At 39.0% G+C, this 26,166-nt stretch overlaps 1 non-coding gene across 1 annotated transcript; it reads left to right on the top strand.

Moving 5' to 3' along the window:
* Nucleotides 1-4,628: 4,628 nt before the first annotated feature.
* Nucleotides 4,629-4,735, top strand: LOC141603474 (small nucleolar RNA R71). The gene has a single exon (XR_012525348.1). It is a non-coding gene; the product is annotated as a small nucleolar RNA R71 (small nucleolar RNA).
* The last annotated feature ends 21,431 nt before the right edge of the window (nt 4,736-26,166 follow it).

Here is a 26,166-nt window from a genome sequence, read left to right as displayed (position 1 = left end):
AGTTGACTTTAGATCTGCTAGGCCTAGAATATGGTGATGGCCTGGAATTGTTTCCTCTGTAATTGATAATCTTTCTATTGGACTTTTCATATTCTGCTCTGCTGGCTGAAGTTTCTGACTTGAAGATTTTTTCGTGCTCCAGTCTGATATGAGCAAGCGTCTTTGCCTAGACGTCCTCAAAAGTATGACAAGGATACTTGGTGAGATCAACATAGAGGTTTTTGTTCGGCAGCAATCCCTATCTGAATGCTTCCACGACTGTTCCGACGTCACACCTTGAATAGAGACCTTTTTTTGTTGAATCTGGTCAGGAACCTTCTAAGCATCTCTTCTGAGTTTTGCTTGACCATGTGCAACTCCTTGGATTGCTTTTCAAGCTCCCTCCTTCTGGCAAATTATTGATTTAACTTATTCACCTGGTCAACAAAGGATTTGATACTCCCAATAGGCAGGTTGATGTACCACTGCAAAGTTGGGCCGATCAAGGTTGTTCCAAACCCCTTGCACATGGATACTTGCCTTAATTCACTTGGTACTGATGTAGCCAACATTCTTTGCTTGTAAAAGGCTACATGATTGGTGTGTGGTAAACTCGTCATGATCGATATTAAGCCACCTTTCGATCAAAAGTTGAAGAATACTGTACTTCGTGGTGAACTTTCTATCAACATTCAAGGTTGACTCGAGATAGATAAAATCAAGTTCGGTGAAGTGGTTTGTTCCCTTCCTAGCAATAAGAGTATTTCCCACTACCTTGTGCCACACCCTTATGCCCGGGTGATGAACATAGAGAGCACGACATTCATGGAAGGATTCGAATTTCCTCCCGGTAATAGCTTTCCACAAAGGGGCGGGATCATATTTTGTTGAAGGTTTCTTCACATAAGTCGAGTCATTATCAGGACCGAAAACTTTGCCAAACTCATTAAAGGACATCTTCCTATCCACATTCTCAAGGCGGAATTCAATGTTCGTTTGAGTCTCCACCTTTGTAACTTTCAATGAACTTAGAAATTCCAAGGTGAGGGAGTGGTAGGCCAATTGTTGCATATTAAACAATGTAAGCAATCCCATGGACTCAAAGAAGTTCTTGGTCCTTTCAAGGACACCCAATTTTGTCAAGGCATCTTGGCAAATAAACTTGGTGGGTAAAATCGATTTCTTACCAAGAGACACAAAAATTTTCCTATGAGAGTCGGATGTGAAAGTTACCTCCGGATATTTTTCTAGTTGCTCAATAACCGGGATAGAAGAAGTAGCTTCCACCATAAGAATAGGAGTTTCTTAAATTTCCATTCTTGCTTGTTGAACCACCAAAGCCTTTGAGGCTTGAAGTGCTTGTTGTCTTTTGGAAAGGTTTTGTTTTGTAGGTGCCTTGCTTCCACCTTTGGTCCTAGCCATTGTTCTTCTCCTTGTATGTATCAACAACCAAGATTTGCTTGAATTCTTTTAGTATCCTCAAGCTTCAATGAATCCCAAATCGATTTAGCATTTTCTAAATTTGCCTGTAACCCTAGAAAATCGATTCAATTTTTGAGGATTTGGATATTAGAATGGCTTTTTGTTGATAGAGGAGTGATTTGTTTGAGTGTTGAGGAAGTTTGGAATTGATTGGGTGAATTTGGTTGAGGAAATTGATTTTTGTGGATGAAGGGATTGAGGGTTTTGATGGTTTTGGAGGTGTGTTTATGTTTTGAATGAAGGAAATGAAATGGGGAAAGGGGGTTTTAACCCCATGTTATTGTATTGCAGCAGGGGAGACGAGCGTCTGCAACACGGGACGCTCGGATTCTTTGTCAGCCAGTTTCAGAAAATGTAACCCGTGCTGAGACGAGCGTCTTCAGTAGGAGATGAGCGTCTTGTTGTAAGGAGACGAGCGGATTATGTTGAGGACGCTCAGATTCTTGGTCAGGGAGAAATCCTAGATTTTAATAGAAGCAGGACGAGCAGATCTTCACTGAGACGAGCGTCTTGGCTGAGACGAGCGGATTTCTTTAGGAGACGCTCGGATTTTCAGTTAGAGAAAAATTTTCCTTTCCAGCTCTTTCAGGACGAGCGTCTTTCTCTAAGGATGCTCAGATATTTAGCGAAGACAAGCGTATTCTTCCTTAGACGCTCAGATTGCCCCTATACCTCACGGATTCAGTTCCACCCATGGGTATTCCGTAACCCAAGTCATTTCCTCTTCGTTCTTCATTGTGGGGGCACTACGAAGGCTTGGGTAGCCTAGGGAATTGTTATCCCCACACTATGTCAAAACACTACACATCAATAAACATATAAGTACCTCCCTCAATTTCTCTCAAAATGATTATCTTGATCAAAGCATAAAAATATAAATCCAAAATTGACAAAAATGCAATACAATAAGTAAAATGCAAGTTAGGGGTTAGAATATTTACAAATGGTGGTTTAGGGAGGACTCCACCAAACTCTCATTCATGTATGAGATGTCAGGGGGGTATAGCCAAGGTGTTGTTGATGTTGCTCAACACCTTGAAGAAGTAATCGAAGACTTGTTCATTGTCATTATAAAAATCTTCAATAGACCTTTGCACATTGTGTCCTTCATTGTGGTCTTAGGTCATAGCATTAACAATATAAGGGTTGACTAACCCTTCAAACTCATCATCCCATAGACCGCATACTTCATCTACTTGTTCCCCAATAGTATCATCAGTTGATGAGAACAACTCCTCTTTCTTCTTGTCATTATGGCCAATGAGGCCTTCTTCTTCTCTTGTCATGAGTGGTGGTGAGCTATTCAAGCTCTCATTCTTGTCGAAACATTCTTGCTCTTTGATGGAGCATCTTGGAGATTATCCGTTTTCTTCTCCCATATGGGCGGTGATTCTTTACCCATAGCTTGTTCTTTGCATTGAGATGTCAACTTCTTCCTATCACTTTATCGGCTATAATGATCAATCATGAAACATGGCTCATGTAAGCGGGGAGCTCTCATTGTCTTGTCAAGGTTAAAAGTTATTGTTTCATCTCCCACTTCAAGTGTGAGCTCTCCATGTTTCACATCAATCACCGCTCCCGCGGTGTGTAAGAATGGTCTTCCTAAAAAGATAGAAATGTTGGAGTCTTCCTCCATGTCAACAATAACAAAGTCCACCGGGATAAAGAACTTGCCAATTCTTACCGGGACATCCTCCCATACCCCTAAAGGTGTCTTCGTTGATCGATCCGCCATTTGGAATATGATATTAGTGCACTTGAGTTCTCCCATTCCTAGCCTCTTGGACACCGAGTATGGAATGACACTCACACTTGCCCCAAGGTCACACAAAGCTTTGTTGATTGTAGTGTCGCCAATGGTGCATGGAATAGAGAAACTTCCCGGATTCTTTAGTTTTGGAGGTGAACTTCCTTGTAGTATGGAGCTACTCACCTTAGTGAACGCAAAAGTCTCTAGCTTCCGGATGGATTTCTTCTTTGTAATAATATATTTCATTTATTTCGCATAGGCCGGAACATGGTTAATCAATTCGGCGAATGGGATTGAGACTTCCAAGTTCTTCACAATCTCCATGAACTTTCCAAGTTGTTCATCGAACTTAGGCTTAGCTTGACGACTTGGAAATAGAAGTCTAATCACAATTGGCTCTTTCTCCTTAGCCTTCTCTTTATTCTTCTTTGAAACTTCTTGAATGGTGGGTTCTTCTTCCCTAGAGTTTTCCACAACTCTTTCCTTGTCACTAGCATTCACAACATCTTCATCAATGGGCCTCTTCGGCCCTTCATACCTTGTACCACTTCTCAAATGGATGGCACTCACCAACTCATGTCTTGGGGGATAACCTTGAGGTGGTAATTGCTCCTTTTGTCTTTGAGAACTAGAAGATGTTAATTGAGACATTTGGGTTTCCAACATCTTCATGTGAGCTAGTATGTTGTTGATGGTGATGTCTTTTGCTTGGCTATCCTTTTGCATTTGAGTGAAAAATTCTTGGTTCTTTTGCATTTGGAGGACCACTTTTTGAACATCAAAACCTTGGTCATTTGTTTGATTGTATGGAGGTTGATTTTGATAACTTTGGTTTTGATTGTAAAAGGGTCTTTGAGCTTGGTTTCTCATTGGAGGTGGGGTTTATGTTTGAGGGTTTTGAACATTTTGACTTTTGTATGAAAGATTGGGGTGGAATTTGGTATTCTCATTGTAATAGTTGGAATAAGGGGTGCCACTCTTGTATGCTAAGAAAGCATTCACTTGTTCACTTGTTCCCCTACATTCACTTTGGTCATGTCCCAAAGTTCCACAACTCTCACATACTCCACTTGGAATTGATGATGATGCCAACATAGCATTAACATGTTGCTTGGGTGATTTGGAGGCCTCTTCAAGTTTAGCCATGTCCTTCTCAAACTTCAAATTAATGGTATCAATATAAGCACTAAGTTGAGCACCCAATTGAGTAATGGAGTCCACCTCATGCTTTCCTCCTCTAATAGCCTTCCGAGGTCTACTATATTGCGAGTTATGAACCGCCATTTCTTCAATTTTGTTCCATGTTTGATTGTCATCGACTTCAGTGAACATACCATTTGATCCCATATTGAGAATATTTCGGGAGTCTTCATATAGACTATTCCAAAATTGTTGTATAAGGAACCACTCGCTAAGTCCATGGTGTGGACAAGATCGACAAGTGTCCTTGAATCTCTCCCATGCTTCATACAAAGATTCCTCATCCCTTTGTTTGAACCCGGTGATTTGGGCTCTCAACATGTTAGTCTTTTCCGGAGGATAGAATTTCTTGTAGAAAGCAAGTGCCAATTTCTTCCAAGAATCAATACCAAGAGTAGCCTTATCTAGGCTCTTTAACCATTGTTTCGCAGAACCAATCAAAGAAAAAGGAAATAAGACCCATCGAATTTGGTCTTGAGTAACTCCGGTTTGAGAGATCGTATCACAATAGTCACAAAAAGTCTCCATATGAGAATGAGGGTCTTCACTAGGCATCCCTCCAAATTGACTTCTCTCAACTAATTGAATGAATGCAGAATTGGCAATGAAATTACCGGTTAAATGTTGTGGTGTAGGAGTACCATTTGATAGGTTCTCCTCGGTTGGTACGGAATGTGATGAGAATTGAGGCATTGTGGGTTGATTTTGTGGTGGGTTTTGTATTGGGTTATCCTCTCCTTCTCTTGCAAAAGGGTTGGTGAAGTCAATATTATTTGGTTGAATGTCCACAATCTCACCAATACCTCTCAAAGTATTTCTAGCAAGTCATCTATTGTTGGTCAAAGTTCTTTCAATTTCAAGATCAATGGGTAACAAGTTACCTTGTGATCTCCTAGACATGCAAAATATCAAACAACTTGAAAACAATTAGAACAACCTTGAGGAGATTGATTTCCCCAAGGTAAAGAAAGACACAACTAAAAATAATTAATGAAAATCAAATCAAGTTAACACCGTCCCCAGCAACGGCGCCATTTTTGGTGTGTGGTAAAATCGTCGTCAAAAGTCACCTAACCAAAACAATATTTATAACTTTACAAACTACTCATAGTAAAGAGGCAAGTAAAGGTCGGATCCCAAGGGACGGGTATTGATGTAGGATTTTCAATTGCAAATGGTTGTGTCTAAGGGTGTCACAATTTGGGTTGAGATAGGAGATCAACAAAACTAATCAACAATATAAAAATAAAGTGATAAAAACAAGCAAGATGATTAGAATGAGATGTAAACAATTGATTAAAAGCACTAGGGTGTCATGGGTTTATAGCGGATTCATGGGAGTTAGTGTATAGCTTACAATCCCTAGGAAAGTTTGGGTCCCAGAGCCGAATCGATTAGATTGTACAACACCTACAAGTCGACTTAGTACTTCCTATCCAACTATATGCATGGTCTAATGAGACTCGAGTTGGTTTATATCTTACAAGTCTCATTGAAAAGATAGGTTATGGGTAAAAAAATGTAAGGATTCATAGGCTCGCATTTCATCAAACATAACATGTGCATAAGTTGGAATCACAACAAGCAAGAAAATTAATTATGAAAACATATTAGATTAAGCATGAATCAATCCCCATGTTGGTTTCCCCTAATTCCCCATTAACCCTAGTTAAGGAAACTACTGACTCATTATCAAGTTTAACATGTTAACAAGGTTGTCAATCATACTAGCAAGACAAAACATGATGAACAAATGAAAATGATTAACAATAATTAAAAAGGATTAAAAGAGAATTATACCTATGAAGATGATTCCAAATAATAAAGCAAAGAATAATAGAAGTACTTGATGATTGATGGAAGGTTGTCAATCCTCCAAATAAACCCAAATAATCTTCTAATTACCCAAAATAAATGATGAACAATAAAGAAATTAAGGAAAGATTAAGGAATGAGATTTGTATTAAAACTAGATTAATAGTTGATTACAAGATTAAGATGAGATTACTAATTGATTACAACTTGATTAAGAGAGCATGTTAATCTAAGTAGTACAATGGGGTATTTATACTAAAGATTAGGTACAAAGATTAGGGTTACTAAGGGCTTAAATGACTATTAAGACCCTTAAGAAAAGTTGAGGAAATGCTCCTCTCCAAGGAGATGAGCATCTCCGTTTTGCTAGTCCCGTATGGATATGCTCGTCCCGAGCGGCATGGGTGCTGGCACGGTGGGTTCTGTCAGGAGATCCGAGCGGATCATTAGGGGCGACCCTCGGATTTTATGGCTTCAAGACTAGCGTCTTAAGTTCGGGACGCTCGGATTGTGGTGCAGGGAGACGCCCGGATTGCTGGCAATCCGCTCAGATCCTGGGCCAGACAACTTCTCTTCTCTTCATTCCTCAACAATCCGCGGGGATCTTGTTGAGGATGCAAGGATCCTTTCATCATTGCCCAATCTACTTTATTATCTACATAGGCCTTCTAGTATCGTCTTCCCTTTAATTCTTGGTCATTGGATGCGATCAATTTGGCTCCATTTCGCCATGTAAATGCAAGGTTTGCACTCCTCTCCTAACAAGGAAACAAAACCTCAAAGAATATGCAAAATGGGAAACTAAAGATAGTAAATGACCCAATTATGCACTATAAAGCATAGGAACGAGGCTAATTCGGGGACTAAATGTGCTCAAATATGAGTCAAATCAATGATTTTGTGAATCTGCAGTTCCATCATAAGTCCTCATTGATGGCACCACAAATTTCTTGGGTAGGTCCACCTTTGTTATCTCATCAACAAAAGGTAAGTCAGCATAACTTTACGCTTGGCCTCCTCTATGCTGGTAGGGATTCTAGGTATCTTCTTGATTTTCTCATAAAGCTTTTAGATTTCCTGGACCATTGCCATCATTATGGAAGCTCCTGTCTTGTCAGTATTGAAAGGTTTGTCAGGGATGTCGTCTGCATCTGAGTCAAGGTTTGTTCCCTTGATCTTTGAAGGACTCGGACTTCCAAAATTTGAGAAATCAATGTTCATGATGATAGATGAGAATAGGGTTCCAGGCTGGATTTGTAGTTGGAGCCTGATGATTTATTTTCCAATTTCTGCTTCATACCGGATTCTGGTTCCTTCAACTTCTGGACCTCTGCTTCAGCTTGGGCCATTTTCTCCTTAAGTGCTTCAATTTCCAATAGTTATTGCTTGGCTGCGGTTAGTGGTTGTTCAACACTGTCGCCTGTCATTTTTGTGGGATTGAAAGTTTGTTTGTGGTTGGATTTTGATTATTTTTGAGCTAGATGCCCCACGGTGGGCGCCAATTGTTTTAGCAAGATTTCACGCAGGGGAGAAAGTCTTGCCAGGAATATAAGTGCAGGGTGATCTAGCTCTTTTTAGGTTGCCTGAACGAGTTGCACTACTAGCAGTATGAATGAAACAAAATTAACACAATGATTTATACATGGAAAAACCCTTGAAATGGGGAAAAAAACCCACGGCCACTAAGGCAGAAGGGGATTTTACTATATTTTGAGACTGGTTGCACTTGATTTATGTATACAATTGATGGATAAGTAATGATAGAGTATGGACAAAGAGTGTAATGTGTCCTTGCCGTTGGTCTTTCTCCTTCTATTTATAGCCTTCATTCCTCTTCACCGGGCTCTTCCTTGGTTTATGCGAGCCATTCCTAGAATATAGGCAATGTGCACGGTTTGTTGCTGACTTAGTCTACCACTTTGTATATAATCTTCCAAGGCTGCTATTCGTGCTCTCTCTTTTGCAGCTAGTATAGACTTGGTCTTCCTTGAAAGTAGGATCCACTTCCACGCTTGCTATTCCATCATGTGCTTAATATCTTTAGTATCTAATGCTTACTCCTGCTGGACTGCTCTTTCGGCCAGGACAATATGGTAAGCCTGTCCTGGTATCCCTCTTTTGGCTGGTGCCTGCCTCGTACATGATATGTTGTTGATTATGCCCGTGTCAGGCGGTATTAGTCTGAGTGTGACCTGCTCATGGTAGGATTATTCTGGCTCAACAACATACATCGATGCAAGTACTTAATTCCAAGATGCCAAGTATTTCATGATAAAACAAACATCACTGATTTATTTATTTTTTCAACTTTTTTTGGATAAATTAAGGTCAGAAAATTTAGGTTAATCCTCTAGAATATAACCAACCTATTTTAACCTGTTGGATGAGCGAGATAAGTTGAAGCCATCGACTTTCAAACTATCTCAAAAAAGTTAGACATAAGTGTTCAACAGAGTCCAAAACCTCACTAATTTTGCACTGCTTTATTATTACATACCCCGTATATACATAGACTAAAGAAAAAGGAGCAAATAGCAACATAAAGTGAGCTCCAAAAAAACAAAACTGACCAATTCCCTTCCTTTTTTGACTAAAAAGATATAAAATGAAGAGTATGGAACAAATATAATGAGATTATTGTAGACATACTTCGTATAATATAAGAGTCCAAAATGTGGGGTATAAGGAGAAGTTTGTTGATTGTGCTTTGTATGACAAAAAGGAGGAAAAAAATGAAAATGGTAGCTTATGAGTTAAGGGTAGTATAGAGCAAGCACTTTGAGATCCTATGTTCTGCTTTCATTAGATTTCATTTTCTATCTTATCTTTTCTCTTTCGACACATGTGATTCCTTCAAATAATTAACTTGAAGATCATATCATGTTGGAGTTTAATACTAGAGAAAATTGTGCATTATGAAACGAGCTAGAAAATATTATTTACCAAAAATTTGAGTTATTCCATTCGTTCGGACGAATTATGCTAGCTCTGAAGTTAGTTTCATATTAAAATCGTTTACCCACTCAACTGCTAGTATCCTTTTTAGTATTAGAAAAAGTTAACATAAGAAAAACACATAAGTCGCTAAGTATCTCAACGATTTGAACCAAAGTTGTTCAACTAACCGGCGACTTAATCTAAAAGTGCAAAAGTAAGTTTAACAAAAAAAAAAAAATTGACATTGTACCTGGGCGACTTTATACATTAGCTATTGTTTTTTTTTTTTTTTTTTTTTTTTTTTTTTTTTTTTTTTGCTAAGTGTACCATGTACAATTAGCTTGAGCCACTATGCTTCAAACTCAATTTTTTTCTACATTTTTCATTTATTTACAAGTCCCTAATGTTGGTGAGATACCCAATTACTTAACCCCAAGTCGCTAAAAAACATACTCCATGATATAGTTTCGTGTATTTCTATCTTACACAGACCTATTTTGTATAATGTCTTTCATATGAACCTCTTTTTTTTTTTATTTGAACCTTATTTTGTAAACAAAATTGACTTTTCGAATCACAATTTTTAAAGGAGATTGTAATCCAAAGTTCATTAGCAACTGCAAGATAATTTATTGGTTTACATAGAGCTTAAGAATATCACTTTTCTTTAAAATGCAACACTAGTTTACACATTATAGTCGTCTTATTAACTCTTACAATTTTATTTTCATTATCTTACTTACAACTACGAAGTATATACTTAAAATATGAAGGGTGCGGCTTTGCTAGTTTGCTTAGATTAGAAAGGTTCATAAAAATTGAGATAATACAAATGATCAACTTAAGTAAATTAAACAAAATTGACAACAAATGGATCAACTTAACACAAGCTATAATTAAAGAACCAATTTCTCCACGACTTGATACTCGAATTGACCTAACTTTAGTGATATACTCCTTCCATTCAACTCTACATGGTACTTATGCTTTGTGCACAAGAATTTATTATATTAATACAAGAACAACAAGTAGATGATAAATAATGTTTATTAAAGTGAAAAAGTGGGATAATACCATAGAATTTTCAATATGGTGGATCATATAGTGGCCTTTCATGTAAATAAGATGATACAATTAGGATAATATGGACCATAAAAATGCCAAATTTAGAAAGGTGTAATATGGAGTTGAATGGACCAAAGACAAATATGTATAGTGTAGAGTTGAATTGAAGGAGTCTAAATTTGATGACAACAACTAAACCCACTTATCAGTGCCGGAATATCACTGGATAATAAAATATGCGAAGTATACTTGGCATAAAATAACTCAACCCAAATTTAAACATGCCTTAACCTCGATCAGTACTTGATCCCAATGATCTACTCCCTCCATTCAACTCCACATTACCACTATGCTTTTTCACATTTGCTAACACGTGTTTTACGCGTCAAATATCGTTAGCTACGTATTTACAAATAATATCAACGTTAGATATTTTTAATGTACTCGTAAAGATGAATAAAACAAAATTTCACATTAATATAATTTCGCTTATTTATTGGGAGAAAATTAAAGTTAAATGCTTAATTGTGAATAGTATATAAAATAAATAATAGTAGTATGAAGTTGAATAAAAGGAGTATTTATCAATTCTGCGCTAATAAAAAAAAAAGGTAGTGCGTTTTATAATGGAGTCGGGGAACACGTCAAAATCGTAAATGGGACTTGGAGAAGGGAAGTAAATGATTTATCATTGTCTTGTTCTTGGAGAAACGATCTGTAAAGGTTGAGCATCTACGTGGTTTTTCAAACCTTTCATTTTCTAATTAGTCTATTTGGAATTTCCACGAGTCAATTCACGATATGTAACCAAAGCTAGACAATGCACTTAGTAGGACTGTTATCTGACTAAACCTTCCATTTATATTTCACTGCTACTTGAGAGGGATACACATTTCACTTTTTTTTGATTGATTTAAGTCGGCTACAACATCAATATAATACCAAGTAGTTGATAACTTGATTTTTAAGATGTTTTTGATTAACACATGCGTTAACAATTACTACTTTGTACATCGTATTTCTGCAATAGTTAATGGTAAAGAGAACGCCGCTCTAAATTCATTCATTTAATTATATTACATAACTAATATTGAAGGAATGTCATGCTTGACTATTATTAAAATATGAGACAAGTATTAATATAAATACAAGTGAAATATACGAGTTTAATTACAAAGGAAATAATAACTTATTTCAACCACGGGCAGACCCACGAATGCGCACAGCACCACACGTGCACACCCTGGGTGGTATAAGATATTTTTTTCGTAAAAATCAAGCACACTCATTATGTATACATTTCTGTGCCAGAATAAGCACTATGATTAAAATGGTCCACTGGATAGAATAATCCTCTTTGTGTGAGAGGTTGCATTTTCGATTCCTCTTAACCGCATTTGTTGTTTTAGTCCTTATTTTTTATATCAGCATTTTTCTTCATATCTAGCTTCCATAATTACCATCTATTTTCTTCCCTTTCTTTTCTTTTTTACTTCCCAACTAGTTTTGGAGCCCGTGAAAATCACGAGATAGTTAATAATTTATTGTTTTAATCAACTTAAAGATTATGGATTATGAATGTTTATCTTCCAACAAATATTTAGGCGTTTTTTTAAGTTATCTTTATTGATTGAATGAATTAGAGTGTTTAGACCGACAAAATAAAATCTCAAAGGTGTTTAAGGTAGACAAGCAGAGATATTGTGATAACACAAGAGATGATAATCGTAGACAAAAATATGTCAATGTGTATAGGTAGTATAAATGAGGAGGGAAGCTAAAAATTCATCATTTAAGAAAAAAGTTAGATGTTAAATTAATAGAATGTATTAATTATTAATAGGTATAAAGATGAGAAGAAACTAAAAATTTATTACATTTACATTCTTTTGTCACATTAAAATTTCCATGTTACATTTAATTAAATTTGTCATTTTAAGTACCCTTTTAATTAGATTGTATAGATTATAGATGAGGTTTTAGGGCAGCCTCATGAAACTTCATAGTGAAAAGAGTTGCATATTCAACTGATAAAAAGTTGCTTAAGGTAACAGTTGTTTTGATATGTGAGTGTGGACAAGGCCCTCGGGAACTGCGTCAGCGGGATCCACACTAGGCATTATCGACTCGAGGTTCTTTCGAATCGAATTAAGACAAATTAGAGTCGCCACCAAGTTTTATGGGAACTTGGAACCGTTCAAGTCAACTTTACACCTTTCATCGAAAAGCATAAAGCCAATCGACTACGAGTGATTAAAGATAAAGACTTGTACCCTATATCACTCGATTTGAATGACTCTCGTAATCCAATGGTATTTAGACGGATCCAGAAACCATAGATCTTGAGTAAGGGGTGAGGGTACGTGTTAGGAAGCCCATAAGGACACCTAACCCCGCCCGTCAATGACGGCCTCTACTAAGTCAAGTATCGGATTTCAAACAAGGTCGTAGCTACTGCGATATATGATATGCAAACATCGTTTTAAAACCCTAACATGTGACAACAATTTCTATGTCGTTTTAGATGCAACTAAACTAACTTTGTCAAAGTTGTAATTTAGCATGTGGGTTGATTGATCTAACAACATACAAAGCAAACAAGGCTTAAGTGGAATGGGGGAGCCGTTGGGATCTACCCTATTACAACCCAGGCATTTCATGCCGACACGACGAGAAATTAAAGATACAACTCGATCTAAAATACAACGCTATACGCAAAACCATACATGACACACTACACGGCCAATTCGGCCTAGGGAAACGTGCACAAGGGGGGTGGCCCACGGCTTACATGACCCACGGCCTTGGGTCACTCCTCGTAATGCGTGCTTTCACTTAATCTTATCGAATTAGACATAGGGCCACACACCAAAGCATGCATTAGCATAAATCGGGCCATGTCGCTTTAAACAACATGCGATTTACTACGCTCTTACATGAATTGGAGCACAACCATCTAACCAAACAAGACTAAGGTTTTTTAGAAATCATTTGACTCGATGACGGAAGACTAATTACAAACAAATTACAAAACACGACTCGGTAAACAAAAATAATTACAAGATACGAAATGACGAGATAAATATAAGAAAGAGCGAGAAAAGGATTACAAAAACACGGCCAAACACGACCTACGTATCCTTGCCTACCCTAATCCTTAGGTTAGATTCATTAGGTTAGATAGATTTGCAAAGCGATGCGGGATGTACATTAGAAAACGATGATAAAAGAGGTCAGAAGGCTTCGCCTAAAACCGAGTGCTATACACGGCCTAAAGGGTCGAATTAGGTCAAGTTCGCTAATTAAATTAATTCGTCGAGTATTAATAAGAAATTGCTAATCACGCACTCTTATACTAGCGAGAAATCATGTGAAAAGAGAGATGCATTCAATTAGATTAGAGAATTGTTAACCGATTTTAATGCTTGTGTCGAAGCCACCTAACATGTCTAATTAGGTTATTAAATTGATCTAATGTCGTCTAAATGAGTCATATGTTAACAATCAGAGGTCGAACTAACATGCAACGGGTCCTAGGGTAGGTCGAATTGGTCGAAACAAACGAGGGGTCAAAAAAACGAGGAACGAAGTTAGAATTCGTTTTATTTATGCCCTACCTTGAACACGAGGATATGTAAATGAGACGGGGGATACGACCGACCGATGTGGCGGATTTCTTTCCCATCTCAAGTCAACGCGGGTGTTCATGGTGGTACTTTAACTCATACTCGGACTAAACTAGTTTCATAGTTAACGATATCAAACGATAAAAAGCTATAAACAAAATAAAACGAAACGATAAAAAACAAACATAAAAAGAACGAAATAAAAGAGAGAAGAGGAGGATTTGATGCACCCTCAACCTACATGTATCGTTGACACCGTCTTGGGTCGTAATCGATCGTAGATTTTATCTCGAGAGGCCGTCGTCGACGAAGGAACAAAGCAACAACACGTTTTTTTGCAAATCTGGACAGCAACTTTCAAACTTTAATTTCTCACTCGTTTCACGGTGAAAATTAGATTTAAAAGATATTTTGAAAACTAGAAAGAGAGTAGAACAAAGATCTTAAAACAATCCCTGCTCGTTTTGAATTATTGGGCACGAAAAACGAGCACAAACAGAACTGGACAGACAGGAAAAGCCGCGAAAACAAAGTGTATGTCACTCTGTTTTTCGAGGGGATTCGTGTACTCTCAAGGGCAATTTGGCTCGTGAATCTTTATCTAAGATGTAGATGGATGTTGTGTGGTTAATTAGGAACAAGAAACTCGAATTTTGATGGAGGTTTGAGGGTTGAACGAAGGGTTCCAAAGAGGACACACAAACTGATTCTCAGTTTTGTATGTCGGTTTTGTCGAGGGTTTTTGAGAGGCAATTAGGGTTTGTTTCTGGAGTTTAAAGCTTGTAAGTGACGGTATTATGTATGGAGAACTTAGAGGAATGAAAGTATGGCAGAGGGGAGGTATTTATAAGGAGTTTCGAAGGGTAGAAGTAGGGCAACAAGCAGTCGGGCCTGTTTCGCATAGTTGCTGTCCATCAGCTATTTCGTGGCGTTTTTAGGGTTTGTATGGGTGGTTTGCTTGGTGGTTAAGATAAGGTAATATGGGTAGGATACTAGGGTATGGTTTAGGGTTAATGGGAACGGGTTTAAGTGATGTTTGGAGGGGGTTTTGGGCTCGGGTTTGAGCACGCAAAACAGGGGAGGGGGGCTGCTTGTTATTGCGGGCTGTTTATGGAGTATTTGGGACGGGAATTGGATGGGTTTCGTGGTGGATTTGGGTGATGGGTTGTTGTGGGTAATGTGGAGCAAGAATTGGGTTGGTTGTGGCGGGTTTGGGTCAGGCTTTGAAGCACACAAAACGGGTTGGAGGAATGGTCGAGCTAACACGGGTAAGGGGAAGGAGTTGGGCTGTTTTGTGTAGGTTTGGGACGAGATTTGGGATGTGGATATGGGGGTTCGAACTGGGGTTGGATGGGTAGAGGCCTAGGTTGGTTAGTGTACTCGAGATTCATGCCAACTCGTTTAGAAAACGGGCTTAAAAACCGAGCTATAATCGAGCTCCAAAACGTGTGGTTAAAACAAGTTTTCGATTTTCAAATCGATTAACACATTTAAATCAATGACTTTTCAAATCAAATACACTCATAAAATAATTTTTCAAATCAATTATTTATTTTATTTTCAATAAAATAAGCTTGAGAAAATAAATTCAAAATAAAGTAAAATGAATTCACCTTAAAAAAGCTTTAATTTAAATATCATTTAAATTAATAAAATACTTCGTCGACAACGCTCATTCTACATCGTAAAACGAACCCAAATAATGACAATGACAACTAATAAATACATGTGTCCTATCATCATCGGGTGTTTGTCGGGTTCTCTATAAATTCCAATATCGACGGATACGGGTATCTACAGAGCCCCCACTTTGACTGAGGCTTGGACAAGGCGAAAGTCAAAGTATACCCCAGGTCCCTCTCGACCTGAGGATTCTGCGGGTCGTTTATAGTCCATTAGACTTGCGTATATAAGCTCGCCAGCCATAAGAAGAGGTCATACCTGAAACTTCGTCGGGGATTAACTCTTGCTTTTGTTCCGTCAAATTGTCATCATTGGTCGTCGACCCATAAATTGCATATATGGTGGATTGAGCCTTATCCTTAGGCGCCTACGTATGCATTTCTGACGGAATCAAACCCGCGTCGTAGTTCGGCAACTGCTGACACATGCCCAAAGTTTATCTTCTGCTGGCATTTGTCCAAAATTCATCATCTGTTGACATTTGCCCAAAGCTTATCATCTGCTGGCAGGTGCCCAAATGGGATGGGACTTTCCAAGGAGGTTGCTGCGCTTTCATCATTTGCTTTCAGCTACGGAATTCTTCGATTTCATACTCTTGTATTGAATTGAATTCTGAGTGGATGTCATCCTTTTCATCTTGATAATGGTCTCTGAAGCCAACGACTTCAGAGCCCCCAGTTTGTGATGGCTCTAAAGTCGAAGACTTTAGAGCCCCCAGTTGAAGCATATTCTGCTATATTTGAAACATAAAAACGTACTAGCAATAATCATCACATAAGCACATTTGGATCATCGATCTTAAAATTGGATTATTTGAAAGATTGGGTCATCGACCCGAAAATTGAATTTGAAAATTTTGAATAATTGGGCCATCGACCCGAAGTTTAAATTTGACATCACTTGGTATGTTGGGCCATCGACCCTTCAAAAATTGAATTTGAAAATTTTGACTGATTGGGCCATCGACCCGCAAAGATTCTACTACTTGGATCATCTATCCACCATTCGCAAAATTTTTTTTGGAATTTTGGAATTTTGAAATTTTGAAAATTTTGAAATCGAACCTTGATGGGTGAGCATGAAATACGACTCAGACATTCTGTATGACCCGTAAATAACGTGGGCATAGCCCTCTACCGTAAAACAAAAAGGAAAATAAAACCGTAAGTGTGCACGAGTTTAAATTCAATTATTGACTTGTTGGGGGTAGAAATGTAAATTGGCCATTCTGGTGCCAAAAGATGGCAAATGGGAATCACTAGGTCGCCGGACTTGAGACAGAGATATTGTATGGCATGGGCGTGCTCCCAAGGGCACATGGGAATCAAGATCACTTGGCATTGACAAGGTGGATTACACTCACAGAGCAACAACGTTAGCTTCGCCTAGACACTAAACACAGACTGATTTTATGAGAACAGTTGGACATCACACATCACTCTTGTTAGGAACATTCTGCCACTCTTCTCCTCGCCTCCTTTCTTTTCAGCGAGTATTCATCATTTCTTGCCACCGCCTTCTTTCTTTTCAGCGGGCTTTTACTATTTTTATTCCACGCCTTCTTTCTTTTCAGCGGGTTTTTCATATTTTCTGTTCCCAACACAAACCTACATCTATGTGACTCGGCATCTTTGCCTACACCGTTAGATAAAGCTCATTCCGAGACTTGATACTATTCATCTGAACCTATATCCTTATCCTAGCTTACATCGAGTACTAAGACCAACTCAAACAAAGGTGGCTTCATTTGGACTTGGTTAAGACCCGTAAGAAACCGACAAGATGACAACTTGGTTGATGAGTGGATTGAATCCCTTATTCTAAAGGACTGCCTACGTATTCGCGTGGAGTGAAATCAAATCCGACGTAGTTCGATCATGGTGCATAAACATGGCATTTTGATTGTGTGTACACACTCGAAGGTTTCACCTAAGGTATCATGTCATATCCCATTCTAGCCTGTAAGGTACCGTTGTATCCCGTGTCTAGGGTTGGTACAAAAGGTTTTGATTCTTTGGGATGTGAAGCATGGTAAAAATAGGTTCGTAAGGTAAACCTTCATTCTGAAGGTTCGCTTTGTGGTGCTAAGGCCAACGGGTTATGGCTTACATCGTGGTTGAAAAAGGTGTCTCGGTTTTGATGAAATCCGAGTGCAAATGGGTTGGAAAACAATGTGGGTTCAAATTTCCATGTCTGGACCTAAAGGCTTGGGTTTACTAACACAAGCTAACTGATTCTCAGAATCCCTAACTATTCCCTCATAAATGCCTCGGGAAGGACTCAGGGGTAAAGAGGTTACTACTTAAGCTTTTGGGCTTCGCCCATTGAACTTCAACTATGGGTACTTGATTTGACTTCTGGCTTCCGTAACTTCGACATTCAACCAAAAGCGTTCTGCAATAACTTCAACATCTTTTTTTCTTTTTTCTTTTTCTTTCATCACTTTTCTGTTTTCATTTTTTCATTTTTCCAATTTTTCTCTTTTTCTCATTTTTTCATTCTTTTTCATCCTTTTTCTCTCTTTGAAAATGATCTTCTATTCATTCTCTTATTCATAAATGGATAAACTTTGAAAACTGGGCTTCGCCAATTAATGTGGGTAAGAACTAACAATTCCTTGTTAGAACGGGTTGATATCTTCTCTCTTCGAGATGGGATGATTTTGTTGGGGAAAAGGCTTGCCTTCCGTCATCGATAGGGGAAACAAGGAGCTAGTTAGGGTTCGTCATAGATTCATCTAAAAGCTTGTCATAGGCACTGGTTTTGATGGAGGTTTTCTACCGCCAGACATGGAACAGGTAAAGGAATCAAACACGGGATCCTAGTGTACCCTACATTTTGAAACATGACATATTTCTACCCCAGGGATGCCTTTGAGTGTGTTGTGCGTTTTATCATGTTTCGGAATGATTGAGGATTGGAAACAAGATAAATTTGGAAACGAAACTGCAACTTTTTTATTGGAATGAGGAATGCTTAACAGACTCGAAGGAACGATTCCTAGGACACATCCTAGGTCATTGCGGAACAAACGACTCAAATTCAAGAAAAGAAAGTTCTAGACTCGAGTCGACTAAGATAAGAAAACAGATCCTGACTCATAATTTTCAAATCTGGTCTTGAGCTTTCTCTTATTCAGCTGTCAACTTAGATGCTCGGCTCTTGTCCTTGATCCCTTTGATGGCCTGCCTCCATCCCGAGGTAGTCCTCTGAGGATCTACGCCAATGATGAAGGTCGGTGAATCGAATTTTATTAACTTCGTTAACGAGAGGAGTACATTCTAGAGCAAGACTCCCGACTTGAATTTCATTCTTCGGGTTTGGCAAGAATTCAAAGCAATCCACAAATATCTTCCCGATAAACACCCCTTTCAAGTGATATGGGCGTGATAAGATGGGAGTAATCGACATTGTCTTCAACAGAAACAAAATTGGCGTGATCGCCAAATGGATTGGTGATGTTATTGGGTTTAACAGTTGGGATTGGGAGTGTTCCACTCTCAATCATGTCTTGAATTTCGTGCTTCAGTCGATAACACCTTTCAGTATCATGGCCTTTCCCTTGATGAAAGGCATAGTATGCATTCGGTTTCTACCATTTGCCTTGTTGTTCAGCAGGTGGATCCGGAGTTGGACCGATGGGCTTCGGCTTTCCCTGGGCCATGAGCCTTTGGAGAGCGTATGCGTAAGTGCACCAGATATCGGTGAATACCCTCGGAGCTTGGCGCGGAGGCCTTTTTGACTGTCCATCTAAGAGATTGACAGTTTCAACAAAGTGGGACGTTGCCGGTGCTTTTGCTTTAGACAACGAGGCCCCTTGGTATCCTTTTGGCTTTTCAGCCCCTGCCCTTATGACATCATCTTCTACCTTTATCCCGATTCTTATCAATTCTTTGAAAGAGCAAAATTCTGGTATTTCAGAGCATTGCGGTAAACAGGTCGTAGATTCTTTACGAACTTATCTACCATTTCAACTTCGCCAGGCTTCTTGGCTAACTTCGCGCTTTCAGCGCGCCATCTTGCAAGGAATTCAGTAAAGCCTTATTTTTCTTTCTGTGTCATAACCTCTAGCGTTCTTATATTGGTCCGAATCTCGACATTGTCAGCATAGTGCTTACAAAACTCCACCGTGATATCTTCGAAAGTAGGGAAGTTCTTAAGGTCCAGATTGTAGAACCACGCCTTCGGGTGTTCATCCAGAGATTGAGCGAAAATTTCGAGAGCATGTCAGCAGGTACTCCCTTCAGTGCTAAGTACCCCTTATAGGCCTTAACATGGTGGACTGGATCTTCTGTGCCCTTAAACTTTGGGATATCAGTGAGTACCATGTTCGTGGGCAACTTATCCTGAATTGGGGCATAGGCCCTAGCATTTTCGTAATGGATGTTGTTCCCCTGGGAGAGTTTTAGACGGTCCTCAATGAACTTGAACCGTTTCTCCAGATCTGTCAGAGGTGGGGTAGACGAAGAGGAATCTTCACCTAGCTTGGATGCGATCACATCCATTCTGGCCATCATAAGGTTCATGGCCTCAATGAGTTTGTTAACAGCATCTTCCATTACTTGAAGTCGGGTTTTTGGCGGCCTTTCTACAAGAAAACCCCGAACTGAGTCAATATTCAAATGTAAGAGCCCCTGCACACATAAGGACACGACACCAACTTGACTCAAACAAAGACTCGACTTAAGACTGAGCTAACCAAAATGGTTCGACTCACGGTTGGATTTAGACCTCGATTCATTTTGGACTCGACAAAACGATACGACCTGAACCATCATAACGCGATTCTAAAACGGACTCGGTGTGACTAAACCCGTGATTGGACCAACATAGTCCTTAGGCTCGAGTGAAACGCCCTAAATAGCCTAGCTTGGACATTTCTGTTGACTATCCTAGACCAAATGGTTGACCCACATGACTCGAATCCCAAGAGGTGAGCTTGGGTGACCCAACGAGGTCGTGTTCTAGACTCTCGGGGCAAAACACGCCTACCCTAACACGGCCAGGACCCGGACACGACTCGACGCATTTCATGCTTGGTTAAGGTTCGAGAGGCATTTTGGATTGATTTCGAAAAAAGAAGGATTGATTTGAAAATGAGATTTGAAATGGGCAGCATGTCGGCTATAAAATCTCATTTTGGGCCGAAAAATCTAGTCCTATTTGGGCAGCATTCCGCGTTTTTAAAACCATGCTATTTTGAAAGTAAGTTGTTCAAAAGTTCGGTTTTGAAATCGATACGGAAAATTTGAAAAGACTCGGGAAATTCATTTCGCACATTGTCATTCTCATGTTATAAGGATGTATGCTCTTAGACATCTCTAAGTCTCGGCAAGTCTTCTACAAGAAGGTCTATGCCGTCCATCCTTTTTGGGTCTTATAGAACAAGGGCCTTTAGGTAGAGTACCTAGAAGAGCATCCCCACCATCAAGAACTACGACGAGGCGGAGAGGAAGCAAGCAATGTGCGAGTTCCTGGCATAGTGGGACGTCGCCCCCCACGCATCACAAAGAAACGCTGGGACGGCCCGGGAAAGTCCTTAAGGGTTTATGCATGAATCGTAGCACTATGAGTAATGTTTTACTTTCCAATACTTTCTTTTCAAGTTTCACCTCGGAGGAAAAGACCCTAGAAACAAAGTGTAACTAGTCCTCTTTTCCCCAGCGGAGTCGCCAAACTGTGGACAAGGCCCTCGGGAACTGTGTCCGCGGGATCCACACTAGGCATTATCGACTCGAGGTTCTTTCGAATCGAATTAAGACAAATTAGAGTCGCCACCAAGTTTTATGGGAACTTGGAACCGTTCAAGTCAACTTTACACCTTTCATCGAAAAGCATAAAGCCAATCGACTACGAGTGATTAAAGATAAAGACTTGTACCCTATATCACTCGATTTGAATGACTCTCGTAATCCAATGGTATTTAGACGGATCCACAAACCATAGATCTTGAGTAAGGGGTGAGGGTACGTGTTAGGAAGCCCATAAGGACACCTAACCCCGCCCTTCAATGACGGCCTCTACTAAGTCAAGTATCGGATTTCAAACAAGGTCGTAGCTACTGCGATATATGATATGCAAACATCGTTTTAAAACCCTAACATGTGACAACAATTTCTATGTCGTTTTAGATGCAACTAAACTAACTTTGTCAAAGCTGTAATTTAGCATGTGGGTTGATTGATCTAACAACATACAAAGCAAACAAGGCTTAAGTGGACTGGGGGAGCCGTTGGGATCTACCCTATTACAACCCAGGCATTTCATGCCGACACGACGAGAAATTAAAGATACAACTCGATCTAAAATACAGCGCTATACGCAAAACCATACACGACACACTACACGGCCAATTCGGCCTAGGGAAACGTGCACAAGGGGGGTGGCCCACGGCTTACATGACCCACGGCCTTGGGTCACTCCTCGTAATGCGTGCTTTCACTTAATCTTATCGAATTAGACATAGGGCCACACACCAAAGCATGCATTAGCATAAATCGGGCCATGTCGCTTTAAACAACATGCGATTTACTACGCTCTTACATGAATTGGAGCACAACCATCTAACCAAACAAGACTAAGGTTTTTTAGAAATCATTTGACTCGATGATGGAAGACTAATTACAAACAAATTACAAAACACGACTCGGTAAACAAAAATAATTACAAGATATGAAATGACGAGATAAATATAAGAAAGAGCGAGAAAAGGACTACAAAAACACGGCCAAACACGACCTACATATCCTAGCCTACCCTAATCCTTAGGTTAGATTCATTAGGTTAGATAGATTTGCAAAGCGATGCGAGATGTACATTAGAAAACGATGATAAAAGAGGTCAGAAGGCTTCGCCTAAAACCGAGTGCTATACACGGCCTAAAGGGTCGAATTAGGTCAAGTTCGCTAATTAAATTAACTCGTCGAGTATTAATAAGAAGTTGCTAATCACGCACTCTTATACTAGCGAGAAATCATGTGAAAAGAGAGATGCATTCAATTAGATTAGAGAATTGTTAACCGATTTTAATGCTTGTGTCGAAGCCACCTAACATGTCTAATTAGGTTATTAAATTGATCTAATGTCGTCTAAATGAGTCATATGTTAACAATCAGAGGTCGAACTAACATGCACCGGGTCCTAGGGTAGGTCGAATTGGTCGAAACAAACGAGGGGTCAAAAAACGAGGAACGAAGTTAGAATTCGTTTTATTAATGCCCTACCTTGAACACGAGGATATGTAAATGAGACGGGGGATACGACCGACCGATGTGGCGGATTTCTTTCCCATCTCAAGTCAACGCGGGTGTTCATGGTGGTACTTTAACTCATACTCGGACTAAACTAGTTTCATAGTTAACGATATCAAACGATAAAAAGCTATAAACAAAATAAAACGAAACGATAAAAAACAAACATAAAAAGAACGAAATAAAAGAGAGAAGAGGAGGATTTGATGCACCCTCAACCTACATGTATCGTTGACACCGTCTTGGGTCGTAATCGATCGTAGATTTTATCTCGAGAGGCCGTCGTCGACGAAGGAACAAAGCAACAACACGTTTTTTTGCAAATCTGGACAGCATCTTTCAAACTGCAATTTCTCACTCGTTTCACGGTGAAAATTAGATTTAAAAGATATTTTGAAAACTAGAAAGAGAGTAGAATAAAGATCTTAAAACAATCCCTGCTCGTTTTGAATTATTGGGCACAAAAAACGAGCACAAACAGAACTGGACAGACAGAAAAAGCCGCGAAAACAGAGTGTATGTCACTCTGTTTTTCGAGGGGATTCGTGTACTCTCAAGGGAAATTTGGCTCGTGAATCTTTGTCTAAGATGTAGATGGATGTTGTGTGGTTAATTAGGAACAAGAAACTCGAATTTTGATGGAGGTTTGAGGGTTGAACGAAGGGTTCCAAAGAGGACACACAAACTGATTCTCAGTTTTGTATGTCGGTTTTGTCGAGGGTTTTTTGAGAGGCAATTAGGGTTTGTTTCTGGAGTTTAAAGCTTGTAAGTGACGGTATTATGTATTGAGAACTTAGAGGAATGAAAGTATGGCAGAGGGGAGGTATTTATAAGGAGTTTCGAAGGGTAGAAGTAGGGCAACAAGCAGTCGGGCCTGTTTCGCATAGTTGCTGTCCATCAGCTATTTCGTGGCGTTTTTAGGGTTTGTATGGGGGGTTTGCTTCGTGGTTAAACTAAGGTAATATGGGTAGGATACTAGGGTATGGTGTAGGGTTAATGGGAACGGGTTTAAGTGATGTTTGGAGGGGGTTTTGGGCTCGGGTTTGAGCACGCAAAACAGGGGAGGGGGGGCTGCTTGTTATTGCGGGCTGTTTATGGAGTATTTGGGACGGAAATTGGATGGGTTTCGTGGTGGATTTGGGTGATGGGTTGTTGTGGGTAATGTGGAGCAAGAATTGGGTTGGTTGTGGCGGGTTTGGGTCAGGCTTTGAAGCACACAAAACGGGTTGGAGGAAGGGTCGAGCTAACACGGGTAAGGGGAAGGAGTTGGGCTTTTTTTTGTAGGTTTGAGACGAGATTTGGGATGTGGATATGGGGGTTCGAACTGGGGTTGGATGGGTAGAGGCCTAGGTTGGTTAGTGTACTCGAGATTCGTGCCAACTCGTTTAGAAAACGGGCTTAAAAACCGAGCTATAATCGAGCTCCAAAACGTGTGGTTAAAACGAGTTTTCGATTTTCAAATTCGATTTTTCAAATCGATTAACACATTTAAATCAATGACTTTTCAAATCAAATACACTCATAAAATGATTTTTCAAATCAATTATTTATTTTATTTTCAATAAAATAAGCTTGAGAAAATAAATTCAAAATAAAGTAAAATGAATTCACCTTAAAAAAGCTTTAATTTAAATATCATTTAAATTAATAAAATACTCCGTCGACAACGCTCATTCTACATCGTAAAACGAACCCAAATAATGACAATGACAACTAATAAATACATGTGTCCTATCATCATCGGGTGTTTGTCGGGTTCTCTATAAATTCCAATATCGACGGATACGGGTATCTACAGTGAGTATGTATCATCCTCCTGCAATTTGAAAATGCAAAAATAGTAAAAATAAGATTCTAATTAATTCAATATACAATAAAGAAAAAAAGTAAAAAATTATTCTAGTTATCTATGTAAACTTTACATACCAATTTTTTGAATAAAACGGAAATTTTGATTGTTATATAATGGTGAGGGGAAAGAAAAAAGATCATCATTAAATAAAAGTAATAAAGTTAAATAACTATGGTAAATTGATGACTAAAGTTGTGAGAGAGAGATAAAAAGTTTGAATCAATTTTTTTAATTTTTTTTGCATGTTTGAGACTTTATATTTTTTAAATTTTTTTATTAATAAGCATGTGACACATGATAATAAAAAATGATTTTTTTTTATAACACATGGCTTAGTGAAATGACTTAGTGAAATATTTAGTCTTGCCTTTTTTAATATTGTACTTTGAATACCTATTTTTTGAATAACATGGAAATTATGATTATTGTTATATAATGGAGAGGGGAAAACAAAAATATCATCATTGAGAAGATAATAAAGTTAAATAAATAAGGTAAGTTGATAACCAAAGTTATGGGAGGGAGATAAAAGGTTTGCATCAATTATTTTTTTTTATTTTTTTTTTTGTGTTTGCAACTTATATTTTTAAATTTTTGTAAAAAATTTATGAATGAGGTGAAATATAAGGTTTTATTTGTCATGTTGAACTCAAAGCTGGTGTTTAGGTATTTTTTTACCGAATTGGATGATTCGGGTCAATGTGGTCTTACTCGTTAGATATTTGATTAGTTGTTTGTATGTTGATGCGTACATAAAGAAATTAAGTACGAAATATAAATTGACACGTGAGATTTGGTGACGCGGAAAACCCAATGTGGGAACAACCGCGGGAGGGACGGTACCCTTCCAAATATTGCACTATACTTGAATAGGAGGATGATTACAATTGAGACGTAATGCTAATCTCGCTGTCACGTGGTATCGGGCCTGCAAGATCTTGGGCGGATGTATATGTGAGTATGTGGATGTGTTGTTGAATGTCCTTCCTTGATTGCTTCCTTGGCTGTTTATAGGGTGAGAATCCTAGATATGTCCTACCTTGATTATGGAAAGGGAATATAACTTCCAAAAAAACTCTTTCCATGTTTGGCAGTCTTCCTCAATTCTCCCTGATCTCCCTGACTTCTCCCTAACTTCTTCCTGAATTCTCCCTGGCTCTTCTTTCCTTAATCTGGACGTTTCCTCTAACGGGCCTTAGTTTTTATCTGCGTGCATGCCGGCCCATCCTCTTCCTCGCGCTCTATTCCAACCGTGGACCCCCTTCTTCTTACTAGATCTTTTATTCACCAAGTGGGCCTTCTCTTATTGTGCTATTTTTAGCCCAAGCAGTTTGCCCCAAATTTCTTGTGAAGTACGCTACGAGGTGTCGAGCAAGGAATTTACGTAATCGAATGTTAAAACCCTAAGCCGTCATTTGCACTTCTTTTCATGCAGCTCCATCATTTCAGCCGCCACACTCCTCTTTTCTCGCACCCTACTCCCTCTCTCTTCTTATAACCCCAACCTCCACCTTTCACTTTCAT

Source organism: Silene latifolia, chromosome 9, assembly GCF_048544455.1.
Source record: "Silene latifolia isolate original U9 population chromosome 9, ASM4854445v1, whole genome shotgun sequence".
Classification (NCBI taxonomy): Eukaryota; Viridiplantae; Streptophyta; class Magnoliopsida; order Caryophyllales; family Caryophyllaceae; genus Silene; species Silene latifolia.
The sequence above is the reverse complement of the archived record's forward strand: the minus strand, read 5'-3'. Positions and strand labels throughout refer to the sequence as shown.